At 38.0% G+C, this 18,731-nt stretch overlaps 1 pseudogene; it reads left to right on the forward strand.

The window, feature by feature from the left end:
• Positions 1-16,536: 16,536 nt before the first annotated feature.
• On the forward strand, positions 16,537-18,731 carry LOC143670523 (eukaryotic translation initiation factor 5-like; annotated as a pseudogene).

Below are 18,731 nucleotides of genomic sequence, written 5' to 3' on the forward strand. Positions count from 1 at the left end.
CTCCAGGACAATGAGAACCCACGCCCCTCAGCTTTGATTGGTCATCAAGGCACACCCACAGCCAATGGTAGCCCTTGGTAGGCTGAGATGTCACAAAGCAGAATTCTGAGACTTCTGGGGGGAGGGGGAGCTGGGTAGACCAAGTGGCATTTCCTTAGCAACCTTAAGAGTCTCCCAAACTGACATGCCAGCCCTCTTCATCAACCCGTGTTCAATTCTGGTGGCGCATATGGCAGGGGGAGGGTGTCTTCTCCAAGCCTTTTCCCACGCCTCATCCCCTTAACATTCAGTGGTTCATTCTGTTCTCTCCCATCTTTCACCGTTACCCAGTTTTTGTTTGCCTTACCTGGAATTCTCCAAAGTAACGTGGGTGCATTTAAATCTCTGTGGAGATGTCAATCATCCTTCCTCCTCCCTGCAAATTTCTCTCATGCATCTTGAAGTCATTTGACTTCTTGGCGACTACTAGGGAGGCTTCCCAGTCACCTCTTTTCACAATGTCCACATAGATCTTCTCATATTTCTGCCTTCCAGGTGGAAGTCACTGCCTTCAGGCTGTCAGGACTTGAGGGAATAAACTTGCTTTATAAGGGATCCTAGTGGTGTTTCCAGTCGGGGGGTGGTGTGCACCCCAGTCACTGTAGTGTCCACATTTGGATTTTAACAGAGTAGGAGAATAGGGCAGATAGTCATGTGCCTGAAGTTGTGCTGACTGTTCGCATGCTCGAAACACCAACATAAGACGAAGGAGTTCACCGTGGTGAGGTAGGGGGTGTGGAGGTGTGGAGGTGTGGGTGGGAAGGGTGTGGAGGGTGTTGCACATATGTCACCTGAAGTTCTGTCCAGTTCAACAAAGAAAAAAGGCCTCCCGACTGGAAAGAAAGAGGCAAAACTGTCTTTATTCAAAGACTTAAATACAGTCTACGTAGAAAATTCTGTCAATCTAAATAAATACTTCTAGAATTAACAATTGAGTTTTGCAAGTTTGGAGAATATGAGAACAGTATACAAAGATAATTATATATATATATATATATATTTTATTAATTAACGGAAAAATAAGAAATTAACCCAACATTTGGAAATCATACCATTCTACATATACAATCAGTAATTCTTAACATCATCACATAGATTCATGATCATCGTTTCTTAGTACATTTGCATCAGTTTAGAAGAACTAGCAACACAACAGAAAAAGATATAGAATGTTAATATAGAGAAAAAAATAAAAGTAACAATAATAGTAAAAAAAAGCAACCTATAGCTCAGATGCAGCTTCATTCAGTGTTTTAACATGATTGCTTTACAATTAGGTATTATTGTGCTGTCCATTTTTGAGTTTTTGAATCTAGTCCTGTTGCACAGTCTGTATCCCTTCAGCTCCAATTACCCATCATCTTACCCTGTTTCTAACTCCTGCTGGACTCTGTTACCAATGACATATTCCAAGTTTATTTTCGAATGTCGGTTCACATCAGTGGGACCATACACTATTTGTCCTTTAGTTATTGGCTAGACTCACTCAGCATTATGTACTCTAGGTCCATCCATGTTATTACATGCTTCATAAGTTTATCCTGTCTTAAAGCTGCATAATATTCCATCATATGTATATACCACAGTTTGTTTAGCCACTCATCTGTTGATGGACATTTTGGCTGTTTCCATCTCTTTGCAATTGTAAATAACGCTGCTATAAACATTGGTGTGCAAATGTCCGTTTGTGTCTTTGCCCTTAAGTCCTTTGAGTAGATACCCAGCAATGGTATTTCTGGGTCATATGGCAATTCTATATTCAGCTTTTTGAGGAACTGCCAAACTGCTTTCCACAGTGGTTGCACCATTTGACATTCTCACCAACAGTGGATAAGTGTGCCTCTTTCTCCACATCCTCTCCAGCACTTGTCATTTTCTGTTTTGTTGATAATGGCCATTCTGGTGGGTGTGAGATGATATCTCATTGTGGTTTTGATTTGCATTTCTCTAATGGCCAGGGACATTGAGCATCTCTTCATGTGCCTCTTGGCCATCCGTATTTCCTCTTCTGAGAGGTGTCTGTTCAAGTCTTTTTCCCATTTTGTAATTGGGTTGGCTGTCTTTTTGTTGTTGTTGAGTTGAACAATCTCTTTACATTCTGGATACTAGACTTCTATCTGATATGCCATTTCCAAATATTGTCTCCCATTGTGTAGGCTGTCTTTCTACTTTCTTGATGAAGTTCTTTGATGCACAAAAGTGTTTAATTTTGAGGAGCTTCCATTTATTTATTTCCTTCTTTAGTACTCTTGCTTTAGGCTTAAGGTCCATAAAACCGCCTCCAATTGTAAGTTTCATAAGATATCTCCCTACATTTTCCTCTAACTGTTTTATGGTCTTAGACCTAATGTTTAGATCTTTGATCCATTTTGAGTTAACTTTTGTATAGGGTGTGAGATATGGGTCTTCTTTCATTCTTTTGCATATGGATATCCAGTTCTCTAGGCACCATTTATTGAAGAGACTGTTCTGTCCCAGGTGAGTTGGCTTGACTGCCTTATCAAAGATCAAATGTCCATAGATGAGAGGGTCTATATCTGAGCACTCTATTCGATTCCATTGGTCGATATATCTATCTTTATGCCAATACCATGCTGTTTTGACCACTGTGGCTTCATAATATGCCTAAAAGTCAGGCAGCGCCAGACCTCCAGCTTCGTTTTTTCCCCTCAAGATGTTTTTAGCAATTCGAGGCACCCTGCCCTTCCAGATAAATTTGCTTATTGGTTTTTCTATTTCTGAAAAATAAGTTGTTGGGATTTTGATTGGTATTGCATTGAATCTGTAAATCAGTTTAGGTAGGATTGACATCTTAACTATATTTAGTCTTCCAATCCATGAACACGGTATGCCCTTCCATCTGTTTAGGTCTTCTGTGATTTCTTTTAGCAGTTTTTTGTAGTTTTCTTTATATAGGTTTTTTGTCTCTTTAGTTAAATTTATTCCTAGGTATTTTATTCTTTTAGTTGCAATTGTAAATGGGATTCGTTTCTTGATTTCCCCCTCAGCTTGTTCATTACCAGTGTATAGAAATGCTACAGATTTTTGAATGTTGATCTTGTAACCTGCTACTTTGCTGTACTCATTTATTAGTTCTAGTAGTTTTGTTGTGGATTTTTCCGGGTTTTCGACGTATAGTATCATATCGTCTACAAACAGTGATAGTTTTACTTCTTCCTTTCCAATTTTGATGCCTTGTATTTCTTTTTCTTGTCTAATTGCTCTGGCTAGAACCTCCAACACAATGTTCAATAATAGTGGTGATAGTGGACATCCTTTTGTTCCTGATCTTAGGGGGAAAGCTTTCAATTTTTCCCCATTGAGGATGATATTAGCTGTGGGTTTTTCATATATTCCCTCTATCATTTTAAGGAAGTTCCCTTGTATTCCTATCTTTTGAAATGTTTTCAACAGGAAAGGATGTTGAATCTTGTCAAATGCCTTCTCTGCATCCATTGAGATGATCATGTGATTTTTCTGCTTTGATTTGTTGATATGGTATATTACATTAAATGATTTTCTTATGTTCAACCATCCTTGCATACCTGGGATGAATCCTACTTGGTCACGATGTATAATTGTTTTAATGTGTTGTTCCATACGATTTGCTAGGATTTTATTGAGGATTTTTGCATCTATATTCATTAGAGAGATTGGTCTGTAGTTTTCTTTTTTTGTAATATCTTTGCCTGGTTTTGGTATGAGGGTGATGTTGGCTTCATAGAATGAATTAGGTAGTTTTCCCTCCACTTAGATTTTTTTTGAAGAGTTTGAGGAGAGTTGGTACTAATTCTTTCTGGAATGTTTGATAGAATTCACATGAGAAGCCGTCTGGTCCTGGACTTTTCTTTTTAGGAAGCTTTTGAAAGACTAATTCAAATTCTTTACTTGTGATTGGTTTGTTGAGGTAATCTATTTCTTCTTGAGTCAAAGTTGGTTGTTCATGTCTTTCCAGGAACCCGTCCATTTCATCTAAATTGTTGTATTTATTAGTGTAAAGTTGTTCATAGTATCCTGTTATTACCTTCTTTATTTCTGTGAGGTCAGTAGTTATGTCTCCTCTTCTATTTCTGATTTTATTTATTTGCATCCTCTCTCTTCTTCTTTTTGTCAATCTTGATAAGGGCCCATCAATCTTATTGATTTTCTCATAGAACCAACTTCTGGTCTTATTGATTTTCTCTATTGTTTTCATTTTTTCAATTTCATTTATTTCTGCTCTAATCTTTGTTATTTCTTTCCTTTTGCTTGTTTTGGGGTTAGTTTGCTGTTCTTTCTCCAGTTCTTCCAAGTGGACAGTTAATTCCTGCATTTTTGCCTTTTCTTCTTTTCTGATATAGGCATCTAGTGCAATAAATTTCCCTCTTAGCACTGCCTTTGCTGCATCCCATAAGTTTTGATATGTTGTGTTTTCATTTTCATTCACCTCGAGGTATTTACTAATTTCTCTTGCAATTTCTTCTTTGACCCACTTGTTGTTTAAGAGTGTGTTGTTGAGCCTCCACGTATTTGTGAATTTTCTGGCACTCTGCCTATTATTGATTCCCAACTTCATTCCTTTATGATCTGAGAAAGTGTTGTGTATGATTTCAATCTTTTTAAATTTGTTAAGACTTGCTTTGTAACCCAACATATGGTCTATCTTTGACAATGATCCATGAGCACTTGAGCAAAAGGTGTATCCTGCTGTTGTGGAATGTAATGTTCTATAGATGTCTGTTAAGACTAGCTCATTTATAGTAATATTCAGATTCTCTATTTCTTTATTGATCCTCTGTCTAGATGCTCTGTCCATTGATGAGAATGGTGAATTGAAGTCTCCAACTATTATGGAATATGTGTCTATTTCCCTTTTCAGTGTTTGCAGTGTATTCCCCATGTATTTTGGGGCATTCTGGTTTGGTGCATAAATATTTATGATTGTTATGTCTTCTTGTTTAATTGTTCCTTTTATTAGTATATAGTGTCCTTCTTTGTATCTTTTAACTCTTTTACATTTGAAGTCTAATTTGTTGGATGTTAGTATAGCCACTCCTGCTCTTTTCTGGTTGTTATTTGCATGAAATATCTTTTCCAAACTTTCACTTTCAACCTATGTTTATCTTTGGGTCTAAGATGTGTTTCCTGTAGACAGCATATGGAAGGATCCTGTTTTTTAATCCATTCTGCCAATCTATGTCTTTAGATTGGGGATTTCAGTCCATTAACATTTAGTGTTATTACTGTTTGGATAATATTTTCCTCTAACATTTTGCCTTTTTTGTTATATAAATCTTTTCTGATTTTCCTTCTTTCTACACTCTTCTCCATACCTCTCTCTTCTGTCTTTTCATACTGACTCTAGTGCTCCCTTTAGTATTTATTGCAGAGCTGGTCTCTTGGTCACAAATTCTCTCAGTGACTTTTTGTCTGAGAATGCTTTAATTTCTCCCTCATTTTTGAAGGACAATTTTGCTGGATATAGGGGTCTTGGTTGGCAGTTTTTCTCTTTTAGTAATTTAAATATATCATCCCATTGTCTTCTAACTTCCATGGTTTCTGCTGAGAAATCTACACATAGTCTTATTGGGTTTCCCTTGTATGTGATGGATTTTTTTTTCTCTTGCTGCTTTCAAGATCCTCTCTTTCTCTTTGACCTCTGACATTCTAACTAGTAAGTGTCTTGGAGAACTCCTATTTGGGTCTAATCTCTTTGGGGTGTGCTGCACTTCTTGGATCTGTAATTTTATGTCTTTCATAAGAGTTGGGAAATTTTCAGTGATAATTTCTTCCATTAGCTTTTCTACTCCTTTTCCCTTCTCTTCTCCTTCTGGGACACCCACAACACGTATATTTGTGCGGTTCATATTGTCCTTGAGTTCCCTGATACCCTGTTCAAATTTTTCCATTCTTTTCCCGATAGTTTCTGTTTCTTTTTGGAATTCAGATGTTCCATCCTCCAAATCACTGATTCTATCTTCTGTCTCTTTAAATCTATCATTGTAGGTATCCATTGTTTTTTCCATCTTTTCTACTTTATCCTTCACTTCCATAAGTTCTGTGATTTGTTTTTTCAGTTTTTCTATTTCTTCTTTTTGTTCAGCCCATGTCTTCTTCATGTCCTCCCTCAATTTATCGATTTCGTTTTTGAAGAGTTTTTCCATTTCTGTTCATATATTCAGCATTAGTTGTCTCAGCTCCTGTATCTGATTTGAACTATTGATTTGTTCCTTTGACTGGGCCATATTTTCAATTTTCTGAGCATGATCCTTTATCTTCTGTTGGTGTCTGGGCATTTATTCAGCTTTCCCTGGGTGTTGGACCCAATAGGTTGAAAGATTTTTCTGTGAAATCTCTGGGTTCTGTTTTTCTTATCCTGCCCAGTAGGTGGCACTCGTGGCATACGTTTGTCTGCGGGTCTCACCAGTAAAAGGTGCTGTGGGTCCTTTAACTTTGGAAAACTCTCGCCACGGGTGAGGTTCGCCAGCCGAAGCGGCTTGGAATAGTGCCAGCCGGCCCGGGGGTCTGAACGTGGGGAGGGTCACCGGCCGCCGCAGCCCGGGAGAGAACCCGTCCGTATTTCCTAGTCAGCCTGCGGCGCCAAGCATGGTGAGAGGGTGTCAGCCACCACGGCCGAGGAGAGTGCACCGTTCCCAGCCGGACCGGGGAGTCACGTGTTTGGAAGGGACCCCCCCGGTCACTGTTCTCCGCAGCCTGGGGATTTCTGATCCAATTCTCTCAGTTGCTCCGGGGGGTCGCACGTGGTGGGGGCGCCAGCCGTCGTGGCTTGAGGGGACCACCTGTCCAATTCTGCCAGCTGACCCGGGAAGGAGGAAGGGAGGGACTCCGGGCGCTTGCCGCTCCACCCGGGGAAGCCTGTGCCCCTCGGCGATCTTACTGGAGCGGGTTCTCTCAGCCAGTCAGCCATTCCAGGATGGGGTACACTGTCTTTTTTATCTCTGTCGTGGCTCTGGGAGCTGTTCTGTATCGTTTCTACTCCCCTAGTAGCTGTTTTGGAGGAGGAACTAAGATCCGCACGTCTTACTAAGCCGCCATCTTCTCCGGAAGTCAAAAATAATTATATTTTTATACTGGCAGTGAACTATTGTAAAGTGAAATAAAATAATTAGTTCATTTTGTGATATTATTAGAAAATAATAAATATATAGGAATAAATATGACAAAAGATGTATAAGATCTGCATACTGAAAACTACAAAGTATTACAGAGATAAATTAATAAAGACCTAAGTAAATGGAGGTATATACCTTGTTTATGAGTCAATATTACTAAGATATCAATTGTTCCCAAATTTATCAATAGATTCAATGAAACTCCAATTAAAATCCCACAAGACTTTTTGATAGAAATTGGCAAACTAATGTTAGCACTCATATGGAAATGGAAAAGCTATAGAATAGCCAAAAGAACTTCAAAAGACAGAACAAAGTTGGTGAGATTATGCTGTCTGATTTCAAGGTTTATTATACAGCAACATTAATCAGTATGGTGTGGTGTTGGCATAATGATAAAAATGCATCAATGAAACAGAAGAGTTCAGAAAAAGACCCACACATATATTATGCATAGATAGACAATCAATTATCATGAAAGGGAAGGGAATGATTAGAGGAGAAAGGATAGCTTTTTCAACAATTATATTTGGTACATTTGGATACCACATGCAAAAAAGTTTTTCGATCTATGCCTTGTATCATATAAAAAGATAATTCAAAATGGATCATAGTCTCAAATGTCAAAACAAAAGTGTAGCACTTCTAGGAGAAAATCCCTTTGTTATCCTTGGTCAGGGAATAATTTCTTAAATAAAACAAAAGAAGTAAAATCAATTAAAAATGTATAAATATGACTTGATAAAAAGCTTCAGCTCTTTGAGAGACAATGTTAAGAGAGTGAAAAGACAAACCACAGAAGGGGATATTTGATAAATACCTTGTGCAGAGAATATATAAACAATTCTTAACAAATAATGGGCAAAGATTTGAATAGATACTTCTTCCAAAAGACATACATAAGACAAATATTCACATGAATAGAAACTCAATGTAATTAGTTATTAAGGAGATGCAAATCAAAATCACAATGCGATACAACTACATCCTTATTAGAAGGGCTAAATTACCTAGTGTTGGTAAGAATGTGGATCACTGGAATTCTCATATATTTTTGGAGGAAGTGTAAAGTGGTACAACTATGTTCTAAGGCTGGCAATTTCTTTAAAATTTAAACATATATATATAAGTCAAAACACATCAAATTGTACACTTTGGGATGTTTATTGTATGCTAATTAAACTTCAATAAAGTTGTTCAAGCAATCACATTCTTTGCAGAAAAAAACAACTTTTGAAAAGAATAAAGATAAATATATTTTGTGGGGACTATTTTAACACTGGAATTATTTAGAAATGTTGGAGTATGTTGGTGTATGTTAGTGATAAAAATCAAGATTGGCTTTATTTAGTTTTATTATTGTTGAAGAATTCTCTGTAGGAATTCAAATTCCATTTCTGGAAAGATGGAGTAGATGTGCTTTCCTTTTCTATTTCTCCTTCTAAGTACAACTCAAATGTTAGGTGAGTTTGCTTGTTGTGTTGTCTGGAGAGAGAGGCCACATCTGAGCAAAAAAAGAGACTCTCTTGGGGGTGACTCTTAGGCCTAATTTTAAGTAGGCTTGACCTATCCTTTGTGGGATCAAGTTTCCTATGAACAAACCCCAAGACTAGGGGCTCAGCCTATAGCTTTGGTTGTCCACACTGCTTGTGAAAATATCAAGAATTCAATTTGGGGAAGATGAATTTTCCCCCGTTCTTACCATTCCCTGAAGGGGACTGTGAAAATACTTTTTTATTCACTGTTCAAATCACTCTGGGATTTATTGGGGCATCACTCTGGAAAACCAACAAAATGTCATGTCCTACTCAAGGTTCCATGTACTTATGGTGTTCAATTAAGCTGTCTACATAATTTATATTAGGAAATTCACTAGTCAAAATATAAATTTTGTACCAAATAAACATTTTTGGCTTTAGTCTCACACATAAGTTGAAATTTTAAAATATTAATTACCATCTATTTTCAGCATCCTGCAGTAATGACATTCCTTTGTTCTTCCTCATGCAAAAACATTTTAAAAATTTGTACATTTAGTCACTATCATTATACACTCTAGGCATTCCTAGATTATACATCTCAGTCTTTATCATCTATCTTTCTATCTAATTTTATTTGTGCCCCCAGCCCTCCTCCCTCTATCATTCTCACATTCAGCTTCATTCAGTGTTTTTAAAAAAATGTATTACAGTTAGGTAGTATTGTGCTGTCCATTTCTGAGTTTTTACATTCAGTCCTGTTGCACAATCTGTATCCCTTCAGCTCCAATTACCCAATATCTTACCCTATTTCTGTCTCCTGATGGTCTTTGTTACCAACGAAATTCTCCAAGTTTATTCACTAATGTCAGTTCATATCAGTGAGACCATACTGTAGTTGTCCTTTTGTTTCTGGCTAATCTCACTCAGCATAATCTTCTTGAGGTCCATCCATGTTGTTACATACTTCATAACTTTATTTTATCTTACAGCTGCATAATATTCCATCATATGTATATACCACAGTTTGTTTAGCCACTCGTGTGTTGATGGACATTTTGGCTGTTTCCATCTCTTCGCAACTGTAAATAATGCTGCTATAAACACTGGTGTGCAAATGTCCGTTTGTGTCCTTGCCCTCATGTCCTCTGAGTAGATACCTAGCAATGGCATTGCCGGGTCATATGGCAATTCTATATTTAGCTTTTTGAGGAAATGCCAAATTGCCTTCCACAGTGGTTGTAACATTTGACATTCCCACCAACAGTGGTTAAGTGTGCCTCTTTCTCCTTATCCTCTCCAGCACTTGTCATTTTCTCTATTGTTGATAATGGCCATTCTAGTGGTATGAGATGATATCTCACTGTGGTTTTGATTTGCAATTCCCTAATAGCCAGGGAAGTTGAGCATCTCTTCATGTGCATTTTTGGTCATTTGTATTTCCTCTTCTGAGAAGTGTGTGTCCAAGTCTTTTGCCCATTTTGTAATTGGGTTGGCTGTCTTTTTGTTGTTGAGTTGAACAATCTCTTTATAAATTCTGGATACTAGACCTTTATCTGATATGTCATTTCAAAATAATGTCTCCCATTGTGTAGGCCATCTTTTTACTTTCTTGACAAAGTTCTTTGATGCCCCAAAGTGTTTTATTTTGAGGAGTTCCCATTTCTTTCTTTCTTTCTTCAGTGCTCTTGCTTTGAGTGTAAGGTCTAGAAAACTGCCTCTTAGTATAAGATTTATAAGATATTTCCCTACATTTTCTTCTAGCAGTTTTATGGTCTTAGATCTAATGTTTAGGTCTTTGACTCATTTTGAGTTAACTTTTGTATAGGGTGTGAGATATGGGTGCTCTTTCATTCTTTTGCATATGGATACCCAGTTCTCTTGGCATCATTTGTTGAAGAGACTGTTCTGTCCCAGGTGAGTTGGCTTGACTGCCTTATTAGTGATCAATTGTCCATAGATGAGAGGGTATATATCTGAACACTCTATTCAATTCCATTGGTCAATGTATCTATCTTTATGCCAGTACCATGCTGGTTTGACCACTGTAGCTTCATAATATGCCTTAAAGTCAGGTAGTGTGAGACCTCTGACTTCATTTTTTTTTTCTCAGGATACTTTTAGCTATTCAGGGCACCCTGCCCTTCCAGATAAATTTGCTTATTGGTTTTTCTATTTCTGAAAAATAAGTTGTTGGGATTTTAATTGGTATTGCATTGAATCTGTAAATCAATTTAGGAAGAATTGACATCTTAACTATATTTAGTCTTCCAATCCATGAACAAAGTGTGCCTTTCCATCTATTTAGGTCTTCAGTGATTTCTTTTAATAATTTCTTGTAGTTTTCTTTGTATAAGTCTTTTGTCTCTTTAGTTTAATTTACTCCTAAATATTTTATTCTTTTGGTTGCAATTGTAAATGGAATTCTTTTCTCAATTTCCCCCGCAGATTGTTTATTACTAGTGTATAGAAACACTGCAGATTTTTGAGTGTGGATCTTGTAACCTGCCACTTTGCTGTACTCATTTATTAGCTCTAGTAATTTTGCTGTGGATTTTTCAGGATTTTCGACATATAGTATCATATCATCTGTAAACAGTGAGAGTTTAACTTCTTCCTTTCTAACTTTGATGCCTTGTATTTCTTTTTCTTGTCTAATTGGTCTGGCTAGAACTTCCAACACAATGTTGAATAACAGTGGTAATAGTGGACATCCTTGTCTTGCTCCTGATCTTAGGGGGAAAGTTTTCAGTTCTTCCCCATTGAGGATGATATTAGTTGTGGGTTTGGTTTTCATGTACTCCCTTTATCATTTTGAAGAAGTTCCCTTGTATTCCTATCCTTTGAATTGTTTTCAACAGGAAAGGATGTTGAATTTTGTCAAATACATTTTCTGCATCAATCGAGATGATCATGTTGTTTTTCTGGCTTGATTTGTTGATATGATGTATTACATTAATTGACTTTCTTATGTTGAACCATCCTTGCATACCTGGGATGAATTCTACTTGGTCATGATGTATAATTATTTTATATATTGCTGGATTCGATTTGCTAGAATTTTGTTGAGGATTTTTGCGTCTATATTCATTAGAGAGATTGGTCTGTAGTTTTTTTTTTGTAATGTCTTTTATCTGGCTTTGGTATAAGGGTGATGTTAGCTTCATAGAATGAATTCAGTAGCTTTCCCTCCTCTTCAGTTTTTCTGAAGAGTTTGAGCAGGATGCAGGATTGGTACTAATTTTGTCTGGAATATTTGGTAGAATTCACATGTGAAGCCATCTGGTCTTGGACTTTTCTTTTTGGAGAGCTTCTTAATACTGATTCAATTTATTTACTTGTGATTCGTTTGTTGAGGTCATCTATTTCTTCTTGAGTCAAAGTTGGTTGTTCATGCCTTTCTAGAAAGTTGTCCATTTCATCTACATTGTTGCATTTATTAGCATTAAATTGTTCATAGTATCCAGTCATTACTTCCTTTATATCTATTGGGTCAGTGGTTATGTCTCCTTTTCCACTTTTGATCTTTATTTATTTGCATCCTCTCTCTTCTTCTTTTTGTCAGTCTTGCTAAGGGCTCATCAATCTTGTTGATTTTCTCATAGAACCAGCTCCTGGTTTTGTTGATTTTCTCAATTGTTTTCATGTTCTCTATTTCATTTATTTCTGCTCTAATCTTTGTTATTACTTTCCTTTTGATTGCTTTGGGGTTAGTTTGCTGTTCTTTCTCTACTTCTTCCAAGTGGGTGGTTAATTCCTCTATTTTTGCCCTTTCTTCTTTTTTGATATAGGCATTTAGGGCAATAAATTTCCCTCTTAGCACTGCCTTTGCTGCATCACATAAGTTTTGATATGTTGCATTTTTATTTTCATTTGCCTTGAGATATTTACTGATTTCTCTTGTAATTTCTTCCTTGACCCACTGGTTGTTTAAGAGTGTGTTGTTGAGCCTCTGTATATTTGTGAATTTTCTGGCACTCTGCCTATTTTTGATTTCTAATTTCTTTCCTTTATGATCTGAATAAGTGTTTTGTATGATTTCAATATTTTTTAATTTGTTGAGACTTGCTTTGTGACCCAGCATATGGTCTGTCCTTGAGAATAATCCATGAGTACTTGAGAAAAAAGTGTATCCTGCTGTTGTTGGGTGCAATGTTCTATAAATATCTGTTAAGTCTAGCTCATTTATTGTATTATTCAAATTCTCTGTTTCTTTATTGATCCTCTGCCTAGATGTTCTGTCCATTGATGAGAGTGTGGAATTGAAGTCTGCAACTATTATGGTAGGTCTATTTCTCTTCAGTGTTTGCTGCATGTATTTTGGAGCATTCTGGCTTGGTGCATAAATATTTATGATTGTTATGTCTCCTTGTTGAATTGTTCCTTTTATTAATACATAGTGTCCTTCTTTGTCTCTTTTACCTGCTTTACATTTGCAGTCTAATTTGTTGGATATTAGTATAGCTACTCCTGCTCTTTTCTGATAGTTATTTGCATGAAATATCTTTTCCAACCTTTCACTTTCAACCTATGTTTATCTTTGGGTCTAAGATGTGTTTCCTGTAGACAGCATATAGATGGGTCTTGTTTTTTAATCCATTCTGCCAATCTATATCTTTTGATTGGGTAGTTTATAATCCATTAATATTTAGTGCTATTACTGTACGGGTAGTACTTCTTCCATTTTGCCTTTTGGATTTTATATGTCATATCTAATTTTTCTTCTTTATACCTTTACTGGTAGTCTTTTTTTCTACACTCTTCTCCACACCTCTCTCTCCTGTCTTTTTTTTTTTTTTTTTTTTTTTTTAAAGAGAGAGGGAGGAAAGGAAGGAAAGACAGAGAAGGAAGGAAGGATGGAAGGAAGGAAGGGAGGAAGAAAGGGAAACATCTTTAAACATTTTCTTGTTTTATTGCATTTTGTTTGTTTGTTTGTTTTTTACATGGGCTGGGGCCAGGAATCGAACCGGGGTCCTCCGGCATGGCAGGCAAGCACTCCTGCCCGCTGAGCCACCGCGGCCCGCCCACTCTCTCCTGTCTTTTTGTATCTGCCTCTAGTGCTCCCTTTAGCTTTCTGGCAGAGCCAGTCTCTTGGTCACAAATTCTCTCAGTGACTTTTTGTCTGAAAGTGTTTTAATTTCTCCCTCATTTTTGAAGGACAATTTTGCTGGATATAAAATTCTTGGTTGGCAGTTTTTCTCTTTTAGTAATTTAAGTATATCATCCCACTGTCTTCTTGCCTCCATGGTTTCTGCTGAGAAATCTATGCATAGTCTTATTGGGCTTCCCTTGTATGTTATGGATTGCTTTTCTCTTACTGTTTTCAAGATTCTCTCTTTCTCTTTGACCTTTGACATTCTGATTGATAAGTGTCTTGGAGTATGTCTATTTGGATCTATTCTCTTTGGGGTACGCTGCACTTCTTGGATCTGTAATTTTAAGTCTTGCATAAGAGTTGGGAAATTTTCAATGATAATTTCCTCCATTAGTTTTTCTCCTACTTTCTCCTTCTCTTCTAATTCTGAGACACCCACAACACGTATATTTATGTGCTTCATATTGTCATTCAGTTCCCTGAGGCCCTGTTCATATTTTTCCATTTTTTCCCTATATTTTCTTTTTCTTTTTGGATTTCAGATGTTCCATCTTCCAGTTCACTAATCCTATCTTCTGCCCCTCAAAATCTAACATTGTAGGTTTCTATTGTTTTTCATCTCTTCTACTTGGCCTTTCATTCCCATTAGTTCTGTGATTTGTTTTTTCAGACTTTCTATTTCTTCTTTTTGTTCATTCCTTCCATTCTTTATATCCTCCCTCAATTCATTGATTTGATTTTTGATGACGTTTTCCATGTCTGTTCGTATATTCTGAATTAATTGTTTCAACTCCTGTACCTCATTTGAATTGTTGGTTTGTTCCTTTAACTGGGCCATATCTTCAATTTTCCTGGTGTGATTTGTTATTTTTTGCTGGCATCTAAGCATTTAATTACCTTAATTAGTTTATTCTAGAGATTGTTTTCACTTCTTTTACCTGGGGTTTTCTTGATGGATGAATTTATGGTCTGCCTGTTCTTTAACATTCAGTTCAGCTTTTTCTGGACCACTAGCTTAGGTTTTGTTTAACAGATCAGAAATTTTCAGTTCTTGTTTTCTTGTTTCTTGCCCTGCCTGTATGGTGCCTTTCCCCCCATCCTTAGGAGGATCTACTTAGTTATAATAGACCCCAGTTGGATTTTCCCAGGTCAAACTGGCCTCCTGTCAGGAGGAAAGAGTCACCTGTGTCAGATTTCCCTGAGGGTGAGACCCAGCAGGTTGAAAGACTTTACTATGAAGTCTCTGGACTCTGTTTCTCTTATCCTGCCCAGTATGTGGTGCTTGTCTGCCTGCAGGTCCCACAGCATAAGATGATGTGGTACCTTTAACTTTGGCAGACTCTCCCTGCTGGGGGCATGATGGAGACAGAGGAGAGGTTGTAGGCTGATTTTAATGGCTTCAAATTACCTAGCCCTGGGTTCTGAATTCTTTGAGGGAGGGATTCCACCTGAGTTGGGCCTCACCCTTCCCCTGGGAAAGGCACAGCCTCCTGACAAGCCCTCAAACAAGCTTGTTTCTGCCTATACCTGGGGCATTTGCAGCCTGAGAAGCCCTGCTGCTGTATCCAAAGGCAGTCAAGCCTTTGTAGAAACACAGCCACAATACCTCTGTTTCTTTTTATTTTTCTTTTTCCATCATCCCTGCCTTTTTTGATGAGGTGTCAGCCCAGGCGCTGGGGCAAAAATCAGTGACCTCTGCTTTGACCAGGTTCACCTGAGCAGGGGGGCCTATTTTAGTTGTCAGAATTTGTTAGTTAATTCCACAATTGGTGTTTGGTTGTGCTCAGCCCCTGATGCTGGTAAAGTCTCTTTCCTTTCCCCTCTTGGAAGCAGCCTGTGGGAGAGGGGCACCGGCTACCATGGCTTGGGGAACTCACGGTTCTGGGGGGACTCACAGCCACTCCAGCTGGTCCAGACTTGGGTACGCTGTGTGTCTGGTCATTGACGTGGCCCCAGGGGCTGTTCTGTACTGTACCTGGTTATTTAGTAGCTGTTCTGGAGGCCGAACCAAATCACACACCTTGCTAAGCCACCATCTTGGCCTGATTCCAATTCCATTACATTTTAAAGACTGAGAGTCATCTATGGATCCATGTTTTGTCCTTCGGGCCCGATGGAGTGGTAGCTCCATTGCACCACCCTTTCCAAGCACTTGCCCAGTGGCCATGCTCTCCCTAAACACTGGGATGAAGGCCCCGTCCTCTCCAAGCAGTAGTATGATTTTCAGTCTCTCCATAAACCCAGGGACACAGACCCCACCCTCTACAAGCACTGGGGTGGCAGCACCGTCCCTGAAAAACAGGGTCCAAGGCCCAAACCCACCAAGCACTAGGGCAGACATCCTGCCTTCTCCAAATGCACCGGTGAATTTGCCCTTTCCATATAGATGGGTGAGCCTACTCTCTTGGCTCAGGGTAGCTTGAAAAGTGGGGGTGGAATCATTCAGATAGAGGAAGAACATTCCAGAGGTTGCCAGGCTAGAGCACTTCTGGTCCATCTGCTCCTCCATTGTGCCTCTGCCTTGAAATCTGATTTATAATGCACCCCACTTCCTCCAAGACTTGGGCAAAAAGCATAGGGTTTATGTGTTTATTTGATGAAAATGAGCTGTTGCACAGCCATTGGTACCTGTATTGGGGAAACATAGCATACAAGCAAGAAGCTTACAGGCTCAGTGGCAAACATTTTTCCTATCAGAGACTGAGAACTCTTACAGTTGTTTATGTCACGCCTTCTTCTCTAGACAGAAGATACTAAAAACTTGCAATCAAAGATCTCTTCATCTTATTGATAAAGCCACTAGTAAGCCAAAATGTTTGTCAAAATTAGCCACAGCATGTCAGACCAGTTCTATCACTACAAGATGCCCTTTCTTATTGCCAAGATGGAGCGGAAAGGAAATAGAATCAGGATAGATATAGTCAACATGGTTGACATGGAATAGGCACTTCATTGGCTTTCAATATATTCCACCAAATATTTTGGTTTTGATCTGGGAGCACAGACCCAGTTTGATGTTAAGAATAACCAGTACATTGTCAGTGGGTCTGATAAGGTGAATAAGCTGCAATCACGTTGGATGGATTCATTAAAAAATTTTTTTTCTATGCTGAGTGTTAGAATCCTCAAACAGATCTGCATGTCAATCCAAAGAAGCAAACAATAGGTAATTCTTGTAAAGTCTGTGGCTATTGAGGCATGTTTGACACACATCATAATCTCTGCACATTCATTCTCGAAAAACTTCCTGAGAATAGTGACAATGGTACAAGAAAGAAAGAAATGGATAAGAAAATAAAGAAGGGAAAATGCAAGGAAAATGGCTCAATATCCAGCAGTGAGACACCACCACCACCACCAAATCAATCAGTCCCTCTCCAGAAGCTAAGGAATAAGAAAAGGAGGAGATTAGGGGAAGAAACAACCTAGGAAGTTGAAAGGTGCAGAATAGATGAAATCAGTGACTATACTTAAGTTATTTATTTATTTTTTAATTGATGTATATTATGTATTTACATACTATGTAATCATCCAAAGTGTAAAATCAGCGGTTCACAATAACATCAAATAGCTGTGCATTTATCATTACAATTGACTTTTTGTGAAAAATAATATATATACAAAAAAGCAATACATTTCAAAGCACATCATAACAATTAGTTGTAGATTTCAGAGTTTGATATAGGTTAAAATTGCACAATTTCAGGTTTTTACTTCTAGCTGCTCTAAGACACTGGAGACTAAAAGAAATAGCAATATAATGATTCATCAATCATACTCATTTGTTAAACCCTACTTTCTCTGTATAACTCCATCATCACCTTTGGTCTTTCTCATACTCTTTAGGGGGAATTTAAGCTATGCCTATTCTAACTTTTTCATGTTGGAAGGGGCTGTCGATAATATGGGATAGGAGGATGAAACTAGCTGATGATCTGGAGACACTAGCCCTTCTACGTTTCAGGTCTTACCTGGATTAAAGAACTATCTGGAGGTTGTAGGTTTCTGGAAAGTTACCCTAGTGCGTGGAACCTTTGTAGAATCTTCTATATTGTGCTAGGTGTTCTCTAGGATTGGCTGGAATGGTTCAGGTTGGGGTTTGGCAAGTTATGATAGGTAGCAATGTCTAAATGAAGCTTGTGTAAGAGCGACGTCCAGAGTAGCCTCTCGACTCTATTTGAACTTGCTCTGCCACTGATACTTTCTTAGTTATACTTCTTTTCCCCTTTTGGTCAGGATGGCATTGTTGATCCCACAGTGCCCTGGCCAGACTCGTCCCTGGGAGTCATCCCCCATGCTGCCAGGGAGACTTTCACCCTGGATGTCATGTTCCACATAGCGGGGAGGGCAGTGCAGAGTTGGACTTAGAGAGAGAACCCATATCTGAGCAAAAACATGATGTCTTCTAGAAGTAACTCCTAAGCATATCTATAGGTAGTATGCAAAAGTTTTGATGCTCAGTGATTATTTGGAAATGATTGTTGAAAAGCAGATCAACATTTGATTTTCTTGAGAAAAGGAATGAAGAGAGTATTATTGACTCATCTTGTTTTGACTGGAATTCTTTTTAATGAGAGGATTAAGGAGCAAATTAAGAAATGCAGACATCATTTCCTCTAATTTTATCATAACAACAAAAGTCTCAGTGGTACTTTCTTCATGATTTGGAGTGTGTAGTGGCCATGCATCAAGCTCAGATCAAACCAAGATTCTGTATATCTTGAGGAGACGTATAATGCAGACCTTTCAGAAGAAAGAAGTCGTCATCAACTGGCTGGAAAATGGTCTAAGAAGTATGTCTCAAAGGAACTTGCCAAATTGAATCATATCAAAGTGAAACCATTTATTAAATGATTGAAGGAAGCAGTGGAGGAATCTTGTGGTGATGAAGAGGAATATGAAGATGAGAACATTGAGGTGTTTTCCTCAAAGACCACCAGTGTACCTAAAGTTAAAACTATGAAGTCTGACAACGAGGATGATGACATTGTCATTGATACTATTTAA

The sequence above is a fragment of the Tamandua tetradactyla genome, chromosome X (genome assembly GCF_023851605.1).
Source record: "Tamandua tetradactyla isolate mTamTet1 chromosome X, mTamTet1.pri, whole genome shotgun sequence".
NCBI lineage: Eukaryota > Metazoa > Chordata > Mammalia > Pilosa > Myrmecophagidae > Tamandua > Tamandua tetradactyla.